Raw genomic sequence first — 23,027 nt, forward strand, 5'->3', positions numbered from 1 at the left:
TCATATAAAATAATAATAAAACTGTTGCAGAATTGTCTTCCTCGACTCAGAGGGATTTACAACAGTAACTTCAATTCCAGAATCTGATTCCACTATCTCAGAAAATTATTTCTCCAGCACTGCTGTGCGTTGCAAGAAAAAAGAACTCTTCTTGGCTAAAACTCTCTACACGTCTCTGCTTTTGCATTCTTTTTATATTTAACAACATAAAAATTTCTTTTACAATACGTGTTGCTTTTCCCTTACTTCCGTGAAAATAAAAAAATAGTAAAATTTAAGATTTCACCTACATTTACCAACCCTAGTAAATATCATTTATTACACGGCTCAAAATATCCTATTGGAATTTAATGCATGGCTTATCACACCACCGCATCACAAGAAGAGAGAGGATGTGCCACCGCCTCTATAACCTTTAAATCATGCGATCTCCGATCTCTGATCGCATTGCAAATATCGCATCACAGATAATACAAGCATGCAGCGAAGGGTGACGAGGGAAAGTGCGATATGTGATCAAATCGCATCGCAGGGAAAGTCCAATCGCTCTTTTCTGAATAAGTTGGGTCGCTGTTCAATTGTCAGCTCCCAGCAGTTTAAAATTATCATTCCAACACTCCCCCTTAATTTTAACTGCTGGGTTTATTCTGCATACCCAGGCATTTCCTGAAATGATCAAAGCTTTTCTTTGCCAATGGTTTTGTCAAGATGTCAGCTAGCTGATCCTCTGTTCTGCAGTGCTGCAAAACAATCTCACCATTGTTAACCAATTCACGTATGAAGTGGAATTTGGTGTCTATGTGCTTTGTCCTTTTATGAAAAACAGAATTTTTAGACAATGCTATTGCTGAGCTATTGTCGCAGTAAATGGTTGTGCCATTTTCCTGTTCATGACACAAATCTCTGAGAACTCTTCTCAGCCATACTGCTTGGCATGCTGCTGCTGTTGCTGCCACATACTCTGCCTCTGCTGTTGACAAAGCCACAACTGGTTGCTTCTTGGAAGCCCATGAGATGGCTCCCGATCCCATATGAAACACATATCCCGATGTGTTTTTCCTATCATCAACACTTCCAGCCCAATCACTGTCAGTGTAACCTGTCAACATGAAACTTTCAGAAGAGGAGTATAAAATACCAAACCCCTCCGTTCCATTCACATACCTTAGAATCCTCTTGGCTGCCTGCCAATGAGTCTCTTTCGGTCTTTCCATAAATCTGGAAATTAAACTCACAGCGTGCATAATGTCCGACCTAGTTGCAGTCAAGTACATAAGGCTGCCAACTATGCTCTTGTACAATTTTGGATCAAAATATTTGCTGCTATCTTCTTTGGTCAACTTCAACCCCACTACAGTTAGAGTCACAGCTGCCTTGCTGTTCTGCATGTTAAATCTCTTTAACACCGCTTCTACATATTTATCTTGAGAAATGAAAACACCATTTTCACTTTCGTCTACTTCAATTCCAAGAAAATATGTTAAGAAGCCCAAGTCAGTCATTTCAAATTCATTTTTCATGACTGTTTTAAAATCATCAATGAGTGAAGCATCATTGCTTGTAAAAATCAAATCATCTACATATAGAACAACAATAATAATCTTACCGTCATTATCGTTTATGTAGAGTGTGGGTTCACCATCACACTTGTCAAACCCATTGTCAATCAGATAAGCATCTATTCTACTGTACCATGCTCTTGGAGCTTGCTTCAGCCCATAAAGAGCCTTTTTCAGTTTACAAACTTTATGCTCTTGGCCTTCAACTTCATAGCCCAGAGGTTGATCAACATAAACCTCTTCTTTTAACACCCCATTCAGGAATGCAGATTTAACATCCATCTGATAAATCTTCCATTTGTGTTGTGCTGTAATAGACAACACTGTTCTGACTATTTCCATCCTTGCTACTGGTGCAAAGGTTTCATCATAGTCTTTGCCTTGTTGCTGCTTGTAGCCTTTCACAACAAGTCTTGCTTTGTGTCTGTCAATCTTGCCTTCAGCATTGCTTTTGGTCTTATAGACCCACTTAACACTAATGGCAGCTTTGCCTATAGGGAGGTCCACTAACTCCCATGTTTTACTCTTCTAAATTGCACCAATTTCTTCATTCATTGCTTCAATCCATTTATCTTCATTTACAGCATCTTCAAAATGGACTGGGTCATCAACGTGACAATATAAAGCGAATAATGAATTCAAACTGGTATTGTTACTTACCTCTCCTTGTTCATAAATCTCATTCAGATTTTTGAATCTTGGTCTTCTTGGTGTGCTTGGAGTTCCATCCGAACTTGAGGGTATATCTGATCCCTGTGGTGTGCTTGGAGAAGCACTTCCTTGACTTCTTGAGGCTGTTCGAATTCCAGATTGTGGTGTGGTTTTCTGTACTTGATGTGGTGTAGGAGGGGCCACCAAGGAAGGATTATTTGTTGTTGTCCCTTCCTTTTCTTCTTCGTGAGGCACGATTATCTTCACATTCACTGTCTTCTCTAAGCTTCCATCCCAAGCTTCATCTTCAATGAACTGCACATCTCCGCTTACTATCATTTTCTTGGTGGATGGATTATAGAGTTTGTATGCTTTTGACTCATCACAATAGCCAATAAAGACACACTTCTCTCCCTTACTATCAAGCTTCTTTCTTAGCTGATCTGGTACATGTGTATATGCCACACAACCGAATACTCTCATGTGAGTGACAGTTTGCTTTTGACCACTCCATGCTTCTTCTGGTACTTTGTTCATGACAGCTTTAGTTGGGGATCTATTCAAGATGTAAACTGTGCAAGTAACAGCTTCTGCCCAATACTCATGCAGCAAGTGCTTTGCCTTCAGCATACTTCTGACCATGTCAAGAATGGTCCTATTCTTTCTTTCAACAACTCCGTTCGGCTAAGGTGTATACCTCGCGGTGAACTGCTTTTGTATGCCATTCTCTCTGCAAAAGCGCAGAAAGTCTTGGGAGATGTACTCTCCTCCTCTATCTGTTCTGAGCACTTTGATATAATGCCCACACTGCTTCTCAACAAGAGTTTTGAAGTGGTGGAATTTCTCAAACACTTCACTCTTCTGTTTCAGCATATACACCCATGTCTTTCTGGTGTAATCATCAATGAAAGTTAAAACATATTTATTTCCGGCAAATGATGGTGTTTGCATCGGTCCACACACATCAGAATGAACAATTTCCAATGGTGCTTTTGCCCTTATACTCTTTCTTGCTGGAAATCTTTCTTTGTGTTGCTTGCCCAAGATACAACCTTCACAAAGGCTGTCTGGTTTTTCGATCAATGGTAATCCCTTTACCATTCCCTTTCTATGCAATAGATTCAGGCCTCCGAAATTGAGATGTCCAAATCTCAAATGCCATAACCAATTCACATCTTTCACTTGTTCCTGAAAGACTTCTTGTGTTACAGCTGCAATAGTTCTTTCTTCCTTCAAATCTGCCCTCAGTTTGAGAGGAAACATTCTATTGCTAGTCATCTGCACCTGTGCAATGATCTTCTTACTTGGAGGTACGTCTCTGATTGTACACAAATCATCTTTGAAGAACACGTTGTAACCTTTGTTTATGAGCTGTCCAATGCTCAAAAGATTACATTTCAGACCAGGTACATAGTATACATCTGGCACAATCATCTGTTCTCCATTTTTTGCTCGGATACTGACTCTGCCCCTACCCTTGACAGATATCATATCATCAGTCCCTGTTGTTACCTCAGATTTCACATTTTCATCCAGATTGGAAAACATTGCTATATTTCCAGTCATGTGATTACTACAACCTGAGTCTAAGAACCAAAAGTCTTCTTGTTTGTCTTCTGCTATGTTACATGTTAACAACACATTCTTTGGGTTCTTATCTTCTTCATTTACAAAATTAGCATTTTGCCTATTATTCATGTCATTTTGTTTTTTTCTACATTCATTGGCATAGTGCCCATATTTCTTACAATAATGACATTGGACTTGGGATTTGTCATACCTTTGTCCATGAGATTGTTGTTTGCTTGAACCTTCATCTTGGTTCTGATTGCAGCTCCTTCTGCTTGTGCTTGTAGGATAATTTCTGCCTCTATTTTGGCTTCTTCCACGACCTCTGTAATTTGCTCTGCCTCGACCTATTCTTTGGCCAAAAGACATCTGAGTCTTGAATGCTTGCTCAAGGGAGGAATCTGTTCCTCTACTCAGTCTGTGTTCACGAGACAAAAGAGAAGCACTCAGCTCATCTACCGTGAACTGTGAGAAATCTTTTGTTTCTTCTATTGCTACCACAATAGATTCAAACCTTGAGGGTAAAATTCTCAAGATTTTCTCTACAATCCTTCTTTCTTCAAGAATCTCACCATGAGATCTTATCTAGGTTATTAGGCCAATAACCTGAGTGAAGAATGAATCTATTATATCAGATTCCTTCATGCTGAGATTTTCAAAGTCTTTCCTCAACATCTGCAACTTTGCAGTCCTCACCTTCTCCATGCCTTGATAGGCAGTTTTGAGAATATCCCATGCCTCTTTGTATTTTGTTGCTGCTACAATCCGCGGAAAAACACTTTCATGTACTGATTGGAAGAGGAAAAAGAGGGCTTTGGCATCCTTCTTCTTGTCACTCTTCAACTGGTCTCTTTCTACGACTGTCAAAGCAGCCAGTGCTATTGCATCTGCAAGTTCAGCATAACCGGTTTCAACCAGCTCCCATATTCCTTGAGAAGCAAACAATGCTTTCATTGTTATGGATCAATAACTATAATTTTTCCCATTAAATTGTGGCAGTTGGGGATTTGTCAAACCTGTTCCAGCATCTACCATCTTAACCTGTGTAAATAAAAAAAAGATACTGACCTAGAAAAGAAACAAGCAAAAACTTTCTCTGCTGGAAAAAATCTGCTCAATAAGCTTCTTACAGCTCCTTCAGTGAAAAAAAAAACTCTTGTTTTTTTTTTTTGATTCATTGAGTGCCTAGACTAGCTCTGATACGATGATGGAAATTTCTGTTCATTTCAAACACACAAAAAAATATCACAGAGAACAACGCTCTGGTTTTATCCAGGATCTTAATCATATAAAATAATAATAGAACTGTTGCAGAATTGTCTTCCTCGACTCAGAGGGATTTACAACAGGAACTTCAGTTCCAGAATCTGATTCCACTATCTCAGAAAATTATTTCTCCAGCACTGTTGTGCGTTGCAAGAAAAAATAACTCTTCTTGGCTAAAACTCTCTACACGTATCTTCTTTTGCATTCTTTTTATATTTAACAACATAAAAATATCTTTTACAATACGTGTTGCTTTTCCCTTACTTTCGTGAAAATAAAAAAATAGTAAAATTTAAGATTTCACCTACATTTACCAACCCTAGTAAATATCATTTATTACACGGTTCAAAATATCCTATTGGAATTTAATGCATGGCTTATCACACCATCGCATCGCAAGAAGAGAGAGGATGTGCCACCGCCTCTATAACCTTTAAATCATGCGATCTGCGATCTGCGATCGCATCGCAAATATCGCATCACAGATAATACAAGCATGCAACGAAGGGTGATGAGGGAAAGTGCGATATGCGATCAGATCGCATCGCAGCGAAAGTCCAATCACTGTTTTCTGAATAAGCTGGGTCGCTGCTCAACTGTTAGCTCCCGGTAGTTTAAAATTATCATTCCAACAGTTCTTTCAGAATCATATGTTAAAATTGCATTTTCACGATCTCCTAACATTTCTGCGAGGGTTCTCAGAGGAGGCTTTGGATGCGAACATATTGATTCCAATGGCCTGTTCATTGATATCAGAGAGACGATTAGAAGAACTGGAGTTATATTATCTGGTAAGCGATGGCCAACCATCAACTTCTCATTAATCCAAATGATTATCTGGTAACGGATGACCAGAAATGAGTTTCTAATTAAAATGACGATGATGGGTAGGTCGTTATTAATGCAAATGATTATCTGGTAAGCAATGACCAACCATGAGCTTCAAGAGATAATGCAAATGCAAATGATAATGAGTTTGGAACTGAACGACTATCAAATTTAACAGAAAGACAGTCTGCATATATTTGACATCTGAAACCTGAATCTGTGTCAAGATTATTTAATTTTCATTTATAGACTACCATTTAAAATTTGAGATCTTCATGATGGCTGTTGAATCTCATTCAAATTGAAGCTTGGTTGTACATGACCTTATTTAGAATCAGCGCTTCTGTTATCTATTGCAATGTGAGCCTGAGCATATTTTCGTTTTGAAGTAGTTCGGTAAAAAAGCTCTTCCATGTGATGCCCCTGCTGCGGTTTGACTGAGACTTCAAAAATGCATTTCGAAAGCTCAATATACAACCAATTTATTCAAAATTAGTTATTAATTCAACATAGTTAAGACCTGCTTGAAAACTAGGAAGAATCAAAGCCATTTAGAGTAGAGATTGTTATTCTGAACTGCAGATTTAAATGCTAGAAAATGAATGATTACTCTTACAATTCTGAATTTAAATTCTATTTTTGAATTGACAGTTTCTGGATGTTCCAGGTGGGAAAGTTGAGCTCACTTATGAAATGAACTTCATATTAAAGTCTTCGAATAAACGTGTACCTTGCTACAGGGTTCTGAATGAGGTTGGGTGTCAGATTTCCACTGATGCAACGGCTAACCAGCCTACCATACGGCATTAAATGCCCAGTACATGCATGCTCTATAAAACAATAGCACACATCCCTTATTTTTAATTTATGTAGCCACTGCGTGCGCGTTATATTTTGTTATAGAGCATGCATGTACCCGGGCATTTAATGCCCTATGGCAGGCTAGTTAGCCCTTGCCTCCACTGATGGCTTTAGTCAGGTGATCTATGTACTTATTAATATTTGATGAGTTCCCTTGCTGTGACATGGACTTCTCTGATGTATATTTAATCACGAGTTTATCTGTGACATCAATATCCATAATTTTGATGTCTGACAGATTAGCAAAGACTTGGCATTGAAAATGTATGAGAGTATGGTAACTCTTCAAGCTGTGGACACCATATTTTATGAAGCACAGAGGCAAGGCAGAATTTCTTTCTATCTTACGTGTAATGGAGAAGAGGCCATCAATATTTCATCAGCAGCAACTTTGACTATTGATGACGTGGTCTTTTCCCAGGTATATAGTTTGATCAAGATGTGTTAGTTTAGAAATTTAAAATGAAAGTGTTTTTGAAAAATTATCTTACTCGGCTTTTTCAGTGCTAAAGACGTTGGCTGAGAATGGAATTTTAACTTGTATGGTTGTTCTAAAGCAAGAGCTAGTCTCCAGAATTCATATACACCATGGTTTTGCAACCCTTCCATATAGATAATATCACTTTTAAAAGCATCCCAGCATCCCACCAGGGTTATGAATTGTTTCATTAATAAGCACCTCATGTCTATATTATTATTCTAGAAGCCTTTTATAGATGGTTGAATGTACTGCCAAAATACTTAAGCACTACAGTAAGCTTAACCGAAAGGGCTTAAGTTATTAATGTGTGCAGTATCGAGAACCAGGGTCCTTATTTGGCGTGGTTTCACAATGCAAGAATTTGCAAACCAGTGATTTGGGAACTGTGATGATTATGGCAAGGGGCGCCAGATGCCTATCCATTATGGATTTAATGCATTGAATTACTTCACAATATCATCGCCTACAGCGTAAGGGTCTGCTTCACTTGAATGGTAGTTATCTTTATAAATTTAGATATCAGGTACATTATGTATTAGTTTTATTTTGTAAACAATCTTTTGGGCTGATTGGGAGTTCTTACTGCATTCCATGTATCATGTGTATTTTCCAGGACACAACTTCCTCATTCAGTAGGTGCAGCGTATTCCCTAAAAATGGACAAGAAGCAAGCTTGTACAGTAACTTATTTTGGTGATGGTGGCACGAGTGAGGTCAGTCTCCGCTCTCAACCATCACATTTTTTACTGACCCAGTTATCCTTCCAAAGAAAGATGTTATCTTAATCTGTGCTCCTAATGTCAGTTCAAAATCTTTATTGCTTTTAACTGATGCATTTCTCCTTTTTGCCTCAGGGAGATTGTCATGCTACCTTAAATTTTGCAGCAGTTCTAGAAGTTCTAGTTGTATTTATATACTGAAACAATGGATGGGAAATCAGTACCCCATCGTCAGAACGGTTCAAAAGTACTTTGCATATTTAATAAGTTTGTATGCCTATTTGTTACTAAAAATGACTCTTCTGGAAGGGCACTCTAATTTGATTGTCTATTTGTTCCTTACCTTTTGGCAAATTCGAGGTGATTGTGTAGTTGTTAGAGGGCAAGGTTATGGGATAAGAAGCATTCGTGTCAACGGGAATGATGCACTTGCTATGTACTTTGCAGTTAGCAAGGCACGACAGATGGCAATTGATGAGTTTAAACCAATCTTGATAGAGGTATACTTTCAGTGTTTTTCACATAGTTCAGATTCCATTATTTCTTTAAGAAAACTTTACAAGAAATCAAAGGGATGCTTCCCCACATTAGTGAATAATATCCTTAATAAAACTATTAGTATAAACTAATACATGTAACCTAGTGGGATTCAAACTAGGGACCCTGCTGATTTTTAATCAGCAAAATGCCCAACAATATTCATGACAACCCATTGAGTTAACTCTTTACACTTCACATGCTGTTTTATTGTATTCACTTTGTTAAAGTCCAACCATTTCTTGAATCCTAATACTTTGTTGGGACAAATAGTAACAGAAGACTTGTGATCTTTTATGGATTTTAATTTATGGTTTTAATTTATCATCTTCACTTTCGGTACATGAAAAACATATTTGTCCAAACGAATCTGTATTTGTATTTATGTTTTTTCTTGGATGTTGACAAATCACAATACTTGGCTGTTTGTAAGGGGATCTAGCAATGCTTGTAATGTATATCTTTATATAGTACATTTATGATGAAGATGAAGATGGTCCATTCTGATTATTATATTGGCAAGCACTTACATACCGAGTAGGTCACCATTCAACATCAGATGACTCAATGAAATATCAAAGAATAGATGAAATTGAACATTGGAGGTTGAAGCATCACCCTGTGTCAAGGTTTAGAAATTGGCTGACTCAAAATAACTGGTGGACTAAGAAGGATGAATCGAACCTTCGGACTGAAGAAACGAGATATACTTGAAATCCAAAGCCTCATTTTGCATAGAAAAGTGTTTTATGGCATTCACTATCACAGCTTTGATTTAGATTATGTCATTTGTAAACAACTTTGAGCTGTTGATAATCCACATGAACCATGTTCGGGAAATTAACTTTCCTTTTGGTCTGTATAGATTTCACATGCAATACAAATTGCTGAACGCATGGAAAAACCAAGCATTGAAAATCTCTTCTTACCCTGTTCCGTTCGATCAGGTGAGACACTTTCAACTATTGATTTCAAGTGTGACTGCTTTTTCCAAGTATCGGTTGAGTTTCCTTTTTTTCATGGCAAGATGTTTTTACTGTTTTTTCCCATTCTTTTATGTCATTCTTGAAGATATTTTTACTGCTTTTTCCCATTCTTTTATGTCACTCTTGGCCTCAGAGTTAATTGTTTCTTTGGTCTGCCAATTATTGTTGATGTTCTTCTTCCCTGGCTTTTGGCAAGCACTGATTAGTATTAAATTATATACCTCATACACCAATTAAAACTACTTGCGGCCAACTCTTTAGCTTTCCTCATTCGAACGGGGAAAGCTGCAAAAGAAGGAACGAAATGCTTTAATGCCTGCTGCAAGTGGTGGAATGTGCCACGAAGAAGTGTTGTATTTTTGTTTTTGTTGTTGCAGACCACATCTTTAGCCCTTAAAGTTCAGCAGAGGTGCGTGTTGCGAGTATTTTAGTGACCATGAGATACTGTTGGCAATTTACAGTATTTTATCTGATTTTGAAAGGCTGTTTGTGTGAAACACATGCGGATCTTCCAGAGGCATTGATTTGGCCTAAGAAAAAAGATTATTTACAGTATGTGATGTCTTTCTGATTACGAATGCACACAGGCAAGCTAAATTCAATGCATCTGGACTTTGCATTATTTTATAAGAATTTTAAAGCATCTTCTTGCAATTTTGGAAGGATCAGCAGATTTAATCATTTAATTTTCCTGTTTAAAAATTTGAAAGGTTTCAAGATGAGAGGGGACAGGTAAATTAAAGTTCTAAAAGTTTCCTATAGTTAACTTTAGTTGACTTTGGCATAAGCTTTATCAGGGTATTAGATCTGTGTCACCTCTGTAATTTCCTACCCGGATTTTTCCAGGGAGAGTATACGGTGCGTCTTGAAGTAATTTTGACTCTTATATATTATTGGAGATTCCCAGGAGGCTGCCCGGTTCATTCGATCAGCCCAGTCAATGGTCTTCATGGGCTTACTGATCCCACATAAACTTTGGGACACTGTGATTTAATAATTTAATCACTTACGGACATTGATGGCTCATAAACAATCTGACTGATGGCTCATAAACAATCTGTTTGGTAATTTTTTGTTTCCTTAATTTGTTTGTTTTTTGTAATTCATTCTTGAGATATATGGGGCGATCTGAAAAAAAAATGGTTTTTCTCTTTATAGAGCAGGTTAAACAGGGATATCTTTGACTCTAGTAGCTTATTAGTTCTCTTTTTCTCTTAGGAAGTCTAATGTAAAGCTGTATCAGGTAGTGTCATTGAAAGCAAAGATGGGTCTGGTTGGTGGAGCACTCCATCAATGTGCCATGTTGCAATTTCATCAACGTGTTGTGTTGTGTTGTATTTTTTAATGTGTTTTGGAGGAGCATATAAACAATAGCAAATCAAGTTTTAATACTAATTTTGGTTTCTGGTGTTTTAAATCAATTTGCAAATTTGTCTATGGTGTTTGAAATAGATTTGCAGTATTCCCACCCATGCATTGTTATATTTGCTTTGACATTCAATGTGTTCCTTGTAATATAGATATAAATAAAACATCTAAAGAAAAGTAATTGCACAATGATCCAGTCCAAGAAAAGAAGGTTTTCCACAGACCAATTGACTCTAGAAAAATTCAACAATTCCAATTTAATGATCCTATCGGCCTCTCTTTGTACCTTTTGGGACAATTGCTAATATTACCAGTAGATTAAGAATTTCGCATGAATACTTGGTGTACTTAACCTAAAATAATATTAAATATGATTAGTCTATACAAATGGAGATCATCGAAATTTACGAGTGAACTGAAACTTGAGTAAACCCAGAAAACAAAAGCACTAAACTGTCACAAAGTTCTGAAACCTCTGCTATTTTTTTCGATTATTTTAAATTCATAAGGGACAACGCTCTTGAACTAGCCGATTAAGAAAATCTAGCTGAGTATAACCCATAATTAAGCTTATTGATCTTTATTAAATAATTCCACTCTTTTGACCTAAAAACTGATGTTGAAAGGGACTGCAGTGATTTTCCATCTTTTGTGCATTAACATCTTTGAGCTTAATTGCTCATTATTAAAAAATTCCCAATTTTGGAACTAGAGAATCTTGCCCTAAACAAATCTGAATTCTTCAAACCAAAGAATCTTACGCAAAACAAATCTTGATTCTCGAGCCATAGAATCCTACGCTAAACATTATTGCACTAATTTGCTTATACTGATTTTCTTTAAGCCTTACAGCATGCTTAGCTGTGTATTTTGCTCCAAAGAAGGTGTTGCTCTTTGTATCGTCATAATGTGCTATCACTTCCTCCATGAAAATTGACCACGTAACAAGTTGTTTACGTGAACAAAGCCCTTTATACTATAAAAATTGATCCGGTTCTAAATATGAAGATGCAATACCTACCTTTTGTGATAGTGGTACATCATGTGGATCAAAATATTAATCCATCTGAAGTATCCAATTTACTGGATCATTGCCATCAAACTTCCTCATATCGTCTCTTCTTGATTTTAGGAGCTCAATCTTGAAACGACTATAACTCTGTAATTTCGATTCTTCCAGTTCTGAAATTGTGATCTATGGTGTCCCTCTGTTTCCTCTTTCCAATGCCACCAGTCTGATCCAAATTGGATTCTCCAAGGAAGAGTTATGCCAAATCTCCCACGCCGACCTGATTATAAATCTTTTCAGAAGAGAAAACTTGTAGGAAGTGCCACGTGTCACTATTTCGACCTTAGGTTCTAAAAAATATATTCAGGAAACTACAGTTTGTCCTCTTTCTATAAATTCTTATGAAATTTCAATCTGATGCTCAAAACAAAAGATATGAATATTTTCCCTAGGTCACCTGTTTGGAATGTAATTCAGGAGTTTGCAAAAATACAAACTTCCTCATATCATATCTCCACAAAGGTAGCGCGAAAAGCTCTGAAATTCGGACCCGAGGTTCAGTGCGATTTGGAGCAGGAAAACCCTAGAATCCAGAGCTCTAATACCAAATGTTATGAAACCAGCTCACAAAAAGATAGAAGAGATTGATCAACGCCTTAGAATTTATCCTCTTTGAGGGGGCAACCTCCTTTACATTACACAAATGAATGATTCTTTGATGATACAACTGAGAAGACCTCCTTTCTATATATAGGAGTCTAAGGGGTCATAATATAATAAGAGCCAACATAACAATAACAATGTAAGGGCACAATAATAATCATAGTGGGCTTCTATGGGGCATAATAGTAACAATATGGGGACTACATGGGTGCAAAAATATAATCAGGGGGGTTGTACTAATAACAATAAGGGGTTACACTAGTAGTATAGGGGCCTAAAATGGTGCCAGATATAGTTCAAATTTCTGTATCCCATTAAATATTGCTAAAGTTTCTTTTTCCGCAATAAAATAATTCTTTTGACTAGGAGAGAGTTCATTTGATGCATATGCACACAATGTTTCTTCTTCCTTTCCTTCTTCATTCTCCATTTTCTCAAAAAGATCTTATGCCCAAAACCTATCAGAAGCATCTGTTTATAAAATCAGAAGGTCATCACTTGGTGGTTGTAGCTTTGGAAGTTGCTGACATTCTGATTTGAGCCCTTTAACTGCTGCAATGGCTTCTACTGACCATCCTTCTCAGAGATGTTTTCTGATCGAGGTTGTTTTCTCTCATAGTCTAGGAATATATATGTGCACATAATTCAAGACACCTAAAAATCTCTAAATTGTTTTAGTGTCTTTTAATTCATCTAGAAACTGAGACAATTTAGTGAGAATATGGGGCTGCATTTGAATCTTCCCACTAACGACATTGATCCCCAAAAAATCTATACTGTCTTGAAATAAAACCATTTTCTTCTCAGAAAGGACTATGCCATGACTTTGAACTTTAGTAAAAAAAGTCTCTAAATGCTTGAAATGTATCTCAAGATCTGGATTATATACAAGAATATCATTGATATACGTTACAATAAATATTTCCCAAAAATAACATCCATTCTTCTTTGGAAGAATGTAGGGGAATTTTTGAGGCCAAATGGAACTACCTTCCATTGATAGAAACCTACAAGACATGTGAAGGTAGTTTTGTGTCTATCCTCTTCTTGGATATGTATTTCGTAGTATCAAGATTTTACATCAAACACACTGAATACTTTGCTATTTTGAATTTTCTGCATCATGGTTTCTAGTCTTGGTAAAGGGTAATGAAAACCCTGAGTTATGGCATTCACAAGTTTATAATTAATTACCATTTTGGGCTTACCTCTGACTATTTCTGAATGGTTTCTGACGAGAAATTCTAAACAAGAGTAATGAGACATACTTGGTTAAATAAGATTCATACTGAGCAGTTCACTTATTCGTCTCTTGATTTGTTGTTCATTTGCGGGGGTGCATGGGATTAATTTTCCTTTGAATCCATTGTTGTGTAGAGTCACTATTTCTTGTTTTGGACTTTCTACTGTCCAGAACAGCTGAGAATTATTTGAATAGCTTTCCAACAATATATTATGAATAGCAATCTTCTCAGCGGACCATTTTGGGTCAATGCAAGCCTTTTGTTTATTCTCTAACTCCATTGTTTTCTCATATAATTGTAAAACTTCTTGCCAATTATTGGAGTCCTTAAGAGGTTTGCGTGCGCCAACTTTATTTTGGCTATTGTCATTTCTTGCCTCGGAATTTGCTATCGATAATCTAGGCATAGCAATAGCCTTCTTTTTAAAATTGATTATTGGCTTATCTTCACTAATAGTAACTAGGAGCATAGAGTTGATAAAAGGCATGCCAAGCATTAAACATGCAGATGGATCAAAATGCTGAATAGCAGAAATTTTCACAATACTCCCCCCAACTTTCAAAGGAATGTTATCCACATAATGTGTTAACTGAACAGATCGTCCAACTGTGTCAGACACTAAGAATGTTTTGGAGTGGCTTCCAAAGGGATTTAAACAAAGAGGGTTGGGCCAAATTATTGGAACCTCCAGTGTCGATGAATGCATCTACATTTATCCATTCATTGCAGACTTGAACTTGGACTGGAATATAAATGAGACAATTGATTTTGATAAAAAAATTTAAGAGAGAATTCTCTTCCGCTCTATTACATTCTGGGATTGTGAAACTGGTAGAGGTAGCAGTATTCCTTTTATAAGGATAAAAAGAATTGAGTTCAGGCAGTTTTGGGATTGGCTGCTTACATGTTCGCTGCAATCTTCAGAAATTGATGTAACATCAAACTCATCTTTGAAAGCATCTGTATTTTCTTTCATTTCTTATGTTTCTTCTGTTTCACTTGCATCTGTTTGATCAATATAGTGCAATTCTTCAGAAACATCACTATTTGAACAATAATTACAAATATTCATCTTTTGTACAGTGGGATGACTAATATCTTCATGGTCTGAAGCTTCTCTTAAAATATATATATCATAAAATTCATCTTATGAAGCAACTAAAGACCAATCATCTTGAAATTCCTCGATCTCAACACAAGATTTTAACTTCAAAGTGGAATTATTAGGACATTTGCATGCAAAGTGGCCTTCTTGCTTACAAATGAAACAACAGTTATTATTTCTCGGATTCTTTCTCTTTTTTCAGAAATCTAAATTTTTGGAAAGGCTTCCTGGGGTTAGAGACTCTTTTGTGTCTGAATTTTTGATAATTTTTTGTTTTCTTCTTCCTTTTGAAGGGTGTCCAGGGTAGCATTGTTTTGCAGACCTCTGAACTAGGTCTAATATCGTGTGCTTTCTTTCGCGAGCACAAATATTTAACCTTTTCAGTACACCTAAAAAGAAGATCAACCCAATAGATTTGATTGATCTGTTTGTTCTGGACATCAAGATATTTCATGATAAGATCTCCTAAATTACCGGGAAGCTTGGACAGAAATGCAATTTTTTGAGTAATGTCATTGGAAAGATTTGCCTTAAAGACTTTTTCCATGAAATCTTTACCAAATTGATCAAGATATTTTAAATCATTTAATTCCATATGGCTTAAATATATAAGAAGTTTTTTTTCTCATCTATTGGCTCGGGAACAAATTGAGTTTTCAATAAGAGTTATAGAGTGGCCAGTCCTGCTTCCATGACTGCTCTTGTTTCTTCATTTGAGGGTCCTATCCACCAATCATATACAATGCTGGCCTTTCTTTTTTCTACAAGGACCATGATATAAAGATTATCTAACTTTGTGGTGACTTGCATTTGATACAGAGCACCAATCCATATCCTGATTGATTCTTCGGGATTGGAAGAATTATCTAAATCAAGAATATACCCACTTGAATTTGCAGCATATAAATCTTCATCAATGCGCGGGTATTTTTAGACTTCCTTGAAGACATGAGCTTTATTTTGATTGTTTATGGAAGGTAAGATAAAAGAAGGAAATTTAGAGGTTGCCTGATCGAGAGTCATAATTTCTTTCTTTGAAGAAAACTGTTTATCAACTTTATATGCCTCCTTTTTAATACTGGTCAACCTACTAGAAAGTTTGGAAGTTGACTCTTCTGCACTAGTTGCAATAAATGCTTCTTTTGTATCTTCTTCCTCTTCCTCTTTATCCCAATAATTTGGAGTACTCATGTCTATGTTGAATTTTGGAATTTCTTTTTCTTTTTTCTTCTGCTTTCTTCTTTCTCTTTTTTCCTTGGCAGCTTTCTCGAACTATTGTTCTTCATAGAGGAGCCTAAGATTAGCATTTATCAAATCTGATTGCCAACCCATGTCATTAAGGACATCTTCGGCACGTGCACACCATGTAGTCAGCTAGTTTCCTATTTGATAGATCTGATCAAGATCATTAGGATTTTGGGAATTACGCTCTAGAAGTGGTGCACAATCAGCTCTAGTGGGTGGCTATTTGGATTGAGAAGAAGAAGTACAAAACTTGGTTTTTGGTGGCCATTTTCCACCTTTGACATACCTATGGTTTTCATATTGAAATTCTTCTATAGGGGAGAAACTAGATACTTATGTTATAAACATCTTATTAATAGCAAGAAATGGCTTTTCTTTAGGGATATACAACTGGTCTGGTGGAATAGATACAATGGTTTCGTTGGACGGATGGCTATATACATTTCGTGAAAAAGATTTGTGACCGCTAGTCGATGGTTGCTCCGACTCTGGTATGACTCGTAAAACATGCTTTTGTAGCATAAAGATTGGTCTCGATATTGATGACCTATCAGGTAATATTCGAACATGACCATCACCTACAGACATTCTTCTTGTTTTGCTTCTTGGAGTGTCTGTTGATGCCAAATATTTATACTGAATGTACCAATCATTGGGAAGGGCTTCTTTGTCGTAAGGGATGCCTTCTGCCTGAGCATTACTGACTCCTACGGCTACACAATCCTTTAGCACTAGTTGCTTTAACTTTGGATGTACAGTGTTTGTGAGTTGAAAAGATGTTTGGACTACCACCAAAAGATATTCACTATCTTCAACCATTTCTAAACCTTCGACACCAACTAATAATTTCTAGCAGTCTTTTAAATGGAAGTCGGATAGACTGATAGAATAGTCTGGGTAAATAGTACCATATTGGTAACCTGAAGATAGGTTTCCTGATATGGTTCCGATATGAGCATGGTCATAGTTCTCGTGTCAGGTGTCAAAAACTTTAGATATACATGGAGTATTAAGACCATGGCCAAAAAGTGGGGCTAATCCTATACTTAACCCTCCAAAATGCAAATAAGAAACCTTTTTCTCTTGATCATATTTTTTGAATTTTTTTATTTCATCATCAGAAAATAAACTCAAACCAACTATCTGTAAAGATGGACCAGAAATCTTAATTTTCAATTCAACTTCCTTCACCCAATTTTTTTTTGATAAACTAAACAGAGATGGAGCGAGATAAATTTCTTTTGAACTGAAGGCGAGGGGGTTCCAATTTTTAGGATCTTCAACTTTCATGTGTTCAATATGTTAACTTTCTAATGAACGAGAATCGACTTTAGAAACAGTTCTTCTATCTATATTAGAGAATGATCTTAAGTAGTTGGCCATGACTATAGTATAAACTAGACCAGAGATTGACTAAGCAGCTTTTATCTAATAAACAATTGTATAAAAAATGCTTTCGAAGGCTTCCTGGCTGGCTTTAGACTCTGTCTGTAGTTTATAGACTCTGAACCTGAACGAGACTCTGATACCGAAGATAAGAGAACGCAAGCAGAGTAAAACTTACTTCAATATCAATTCGAAGATTTGGCACTAGAAGATACAGAAGAAGCATTTACTGCAACTAATGAATTTATTGCATTTGTGTTAAGTTCAGTTATGAATGTTGACTTTGTTGTTCTAAATATTTTTTCTTTTGAATTTGTCCTTTTTATTATATTCTTGAAAAGAATTAGGGGGAACTTTCCTTTTTGCAATTGTTGTTCCATTGAAATAAAATATTGTTCATATGTGTTGAACAATTGTAACTGCAAGAGACAAATTACAATAATTATATAATGAAGTAATGCATATTATCTATTAGAAATTATGAATAAGTAATATGCAAATTGCTTGCTTACAAGAAAACAACTTCCTAATCTGTAATATATATTTCGTAAACAGATTAAATTCAAAAATTGGAGAGAAGTTACAACGAATTATTTCTCAAGTTTAAGGAAATTACCTAAAGATTTTGGAGGATTAAAATTATTGGATTTAGCCTATGGCGAAAGGCTAATATATCTTTATCACTGCTTGGGAAACTTAATGTCACTTATTAAATTAGATTTGAAAGGATGTAGCAAACTAAGAACTATTAAATAAAGTATTGGACTGATGTAGTGATTGGCCTCATCCGTGGATATGTTAGGTTGCTCAAGCTTAAAAGTACTACCAGTTGGTTCCGCAACCTCTGCTTTATCAGAGATCTTTCATTAGCCATGTGCAGCAATTTAGAAAAGTTTCCAATCAGATTAATGTAATTTACCTATCCCATTCTAAAAATTATTATAAAACTGCAATGAAGTCAGTAGGATATGCTTAATCCTTGAATAAATTCTAGAGCATGTTCTTGAGCATTTGGTTTTGATGAAATGTGAGACTCATGAAGGATTTCAAATTTTATTGAATAATCCATCCTTTGAATCACATAAGGGTTCACTTGCTCTCACCCACAAAGCAACAATGCCAGAAATATTCATAATGCAAATAATAGTAGAATAACACTCTTAGAACACTATGTCTGTATATGTCAAAAATCTCTCCATTAGAATTGAGGAATAAATCTGAGGTTAAAAGTTCCAAATAAGCTAGGTATTTTGGAGAAGACTATGCAGAACCATATTCTGAAGCATGCTCTAAAACTCCTTCGTCAAAACATAGGCACTTCCCTCAATGAATGAGGTTCAAATTTCTATAGAGAATTATTTTTCTAAAGATAGTTTTTTACGTCAAATGCATGTAATTGTTGTTGTCCTTAATGCCCACTGTGACAACATTGAGGATACTAATCTATCCAAATTTTTTAAAACGAGTCCATAATAAATGAAACAGATAGAAACACAAGAAAAGATTATAACTAACTATGAGGACCAGAAAAACTAATGAGTCTTCTTGTGCATAATGAAAAATCTGTTGGAAGTGATGTCAATAAGAAATATGGAAAGTATAGAGAAAATGATACATCTATGTGGAATTTAGACTCATATTCTAATGGTTTCGATACTTCTCAACTCAATCAACTTACATGCTCTATTTATTCCCATAAGCACCACAAGTAGTAGAAATTTACTCCATTGAATCAGATCCAGTTGTACACTCCACATCACAATCATAAGTATCAGGGTCTCACTCGCCAAGAAGGTTAGACTCTTGATCACTATCTCGAAAGAAAGAAAATGGGTCTCGATATGGAGTTGCTGGCCTTTAGGTGTAATAATGTTGCACTTCTGCATCTGGATCTACTCCTGCTGCAATGTGAAAGTATGCTTATATATGGATCTACTCCAACTCCAATGTGAAAATATGATTTTATATGGATCAATATATTGATCTCTAACTTGATCAAAAGAGTTCACAAGAGCTGGTTGCGACCTGCATGCAAGAGTAAAGTTGTTTGCGTACATTTTTTTTAATATATGTAAATAAGAAAAAAAAATCAATAAAATTAATAAATAAATAAATATGATAATTAATAAATCACTTTAAATGAAATAAATTAAAATAAAATATCGCAACCTACATGCAAGAGTAAAGTTATTTGTGTTCATTTTTTTTAATATATGAAGATAAAAAAAAATATATATAATAATAAATAAATCATTTTAAATGAAATAATTTAAAATAAAATATAAATGGAACAACCAAGTGGGCTTGCATTCACCCACTCTACACGACTGTGTTTTCAACCACACCATGTGTTATTAATTGCTTCTGTATGGCTCCATTGTTGCCCAGTTGTTGCCCAGTTGTCTATGTGCATGTTTCCACTCTGCCAATCTGCAACATCGTGAAGAATAGCACAGAGAAAATACGAAGAAGCTGAAAGAAAATAACAATCGGTTGTTCTGAACATAATGAAACAAAGTCCAATAGTAAGTACCCCATTTTTCTCTTGAGCTTTTTCTTTTATTGTTTCTTGACAATAAAAGAATGTTATAAGCTAGCTGTTTTTAACAGTCCAATACAGCCCTACCAACCACACCAGTTTTCCTTACATCATGACTATATATAGTTGCTAAGTTCAAGTATCTGAAATGTATTCCTTATAAAATTTATATATTGAATTATTGTGTGTTATACAATTACAGTATCAATTATTAATTATTTTCTTAGTGAAACATGGAATTGAATAAAAAATTGTTGGTGCTAGGACCACAAGAAAATGAAACGCGAATCATCATGCAATATTTTTCGAAGAGAAGGTAGTGAGATGAAAAAGAGCGCAACCTTTGTATAAAAAAATTAGCATCATTCATGGTTTCTCTTAAAAGAACCAACTAAAGAAACCCTGCAAATCTAAGAGAGGCGAGAATGTCGTTCATAGACATTTCATAACCTATTTTAAGGGTCATTATGCTGCCTCGAGTAGGTTGCCTCAACTAATCAATGTTACCCTGACCTTTAAGTCATTGGAAAAGCCTCAAGTTACCAGATCTCTTGTAACCCTTCTTCCTAAAGTAATTTCTTCACATTTGAACAAAACACAAATAATTCTTTAATTTCTTCCATTACTATTTTGTGGCTTGATACACTACTTTCTTTGTAAATTTTGGTTAAAAATGGACGTCTAGACATGCTCATTTTTTAGAAAGTTTTGTGACCGTCAAATTGTTTGGATAAATTTATAAAAAGAGGAAATATTCACAAATACTTTGGATAAATTCAGAAGAAGAGGAAATATTAACAAATACTTTGTGAGGTTTCAATGGATGGAAGAAGGAAACCTACTTGTTTCTTGCAAACTCATAAATCTTAGTGATTTCAAATAAAATGATGAGGGCAACTTCAGCATCATAGAGAACATAAAGCTTGACTGATTTCTTTAGCAGTCCCCTCTTGTGTTTGGAGAAGGAATCATGTTGATTATTATGGTTTTGGATCAAGTCTTCAATCGATACTTTAACGGGGAGTACCTATTTTTACTTGTAAAAATTGCTTAATTAGATACTTCTATAAACGTTTCTACAATGTTATGTTTTCCGATAAAATGTAGAAGTATAAATTGATTACAATGTCGTATTTCATGCGCATACCTTTTTAATATATCATTTCGTAGAATTTTTGAATCACCTTTCGTTGTTTCTATTTCACTTGCACTAAAAAAGTAATTGCATATTTCAATATGATCTGGACATTATCGCGTGTATTTTGCATAAGCAATGAATAAAAAGTTTATGATACCTAACCTGTACATATATTTTTGATGCATTGTTTGGGAGGACTTACTATGAATGTTTTCTTCACTTCTCCAACATTTTCTAATTTATATACATTAAAAGGTTTTATTGGTACAATCTGCATTCAAGAATATATGAAGTCATATGTGTAAATTTACAATAGGATGCTTGTTTTGTTTAATTGAAGAGGGTTTCATTGGAACAATCTACACTCAAGAATATATGAAGTCATATATGTAAATGTACAATAGGATGCATAATATATATGGTCTTATTATTTGGTATATTATAGATAGAATATACTAATATGCTTTAGTAAAATAAAAATGGCAAAAACAATGACATATTTCAAAGGTATCAAAATTTGGAATCTTGTAAAGTGTTTCATGTGTATATCATAGTTGAAGGACAAGAGATATTGTGTCATGATCAGACCAATGTGTATCTAATATGAAAATTTTATATTTTTTATTAGTTAGATTTGTCGAGACATGGTCAATAAATTATTTATGCATGTTATTAGTTTTGTTGATAAGAAAATGAAGATTTTAGTTGTTCATGTAGCTTTCTAGCTCTTTTGTTTTGTGATTGAAATGTACCATATCAATATTGAAGTCTCCCAATATAATTATGATATCGTTTAGATCTAAGTGGCATAATGCTTTTGCAATGAAATTCAAAATATTGTTCAAATTTTCATGTGGTGATGCATATATATTGAGAATTGAAATTTGTGATCTGTGAACTATTATTTTTGCCAACAATGCTTCTACAAGTTACTCTTAAAAATGGATGTGTTCAAGGATAGCGATATGTTTTTTTATCAGTATCATTAGTCCATGCTTAATGCAACTTGAGATGCAGTTGAAATTTTTGAAGTACTCATTTTGCATACAAAGTGACATATATGTTTCTTGTATGCATAAGATATCAGATTGCATTGTGTAATAATCATTGCATATGTCACTAAGATGTGCATGAACATTACGAGTGTTCAATGAAAGAATAAATATGGATCGCAATGATTGTATTGATGAATAGTCATATTTTAATTGCCATTTTGTAGTTCTTTGCAAGCGTTGCATTTCACAATTTACTTTTTGCTTTACCTTAAATTTTTTTCTTTTGAGAGCATTTACCAAATACAATGACTCTATGTTTCTCACACGTGATAGTTTTATGTATACTTGTCCATGAACTTGTATTCCAATAGGGTCAAATGCAAGCCTATACAAGGTTAAGCCCTGTGATCTATGTATCATGCGTGCACATGCAAGTTGAATTGGGAATTGTTTATGTATCTTCAAATGAGCCATATTTGGTGTGATAAGTATTGCTTTTGATATTCACAATATTGGTGTCCAATCATGTGCTATGTCTAAAGTATACAAATAAGCCAATTTTCTAGATTGCCGATGAACATTATTAGGGTCATGGAACTTAATCCATAGAAAATTGACATTATTTATATGGGCATATGATTTAACTATTCCATCTGCACCATTTACTAGTCCATCTGGCACATCATAATTGCAAGCATACATTTCAACTAACATGTTCAACTTTATCACAAGTTGTGAAGGAAAATTAGCTGTATGTTGATGTCCTGGAAAATTGTCGTTATTCTCTTCATCTTCATCAATTGGATTAATTAAAATTTCATTGCGAGGCATGAGCGTTAACATTTTCTTGTTATGCATTGCAACATCCTTGTTTTTGT

At 35.2% G+C, this 23,027-nt stretch overlaps 1 pseudogene; it reads left to right on the forward strand.

Moving 5' to 3' along the window:
• Positions 1–478: 478 nt before the first annotated feature.
• On the forward strand, positions 479–10,419 carry LOC149196540 (2-oxoisovalerate dehydrogenase subunit alpha 1, mitochondrial-like; annotated as a pseudogene).
• The last annotated feature ends 12,608 nt before the right edge of the window (positions 10,420–23,027 follow it).

The sequence above is a fragment of the Pinus tabuliformis genome, chromosome 2_2 (genome assembly GCF_031772625.1).
Source record: "Pinus tabuliformis cultivar Carrire ecotype Pingquan chromosome 2_2, CPIR1, whole genome shotgun sequence".
In the NCBI taxonomy this organism is placed as follows: domain Eukaryota; kingdom Viridiplantae; phylum Streptophyta; class Pinopsida; order Pinales; family Pinaceae; genus Pinus; species Pinus tabuliformis.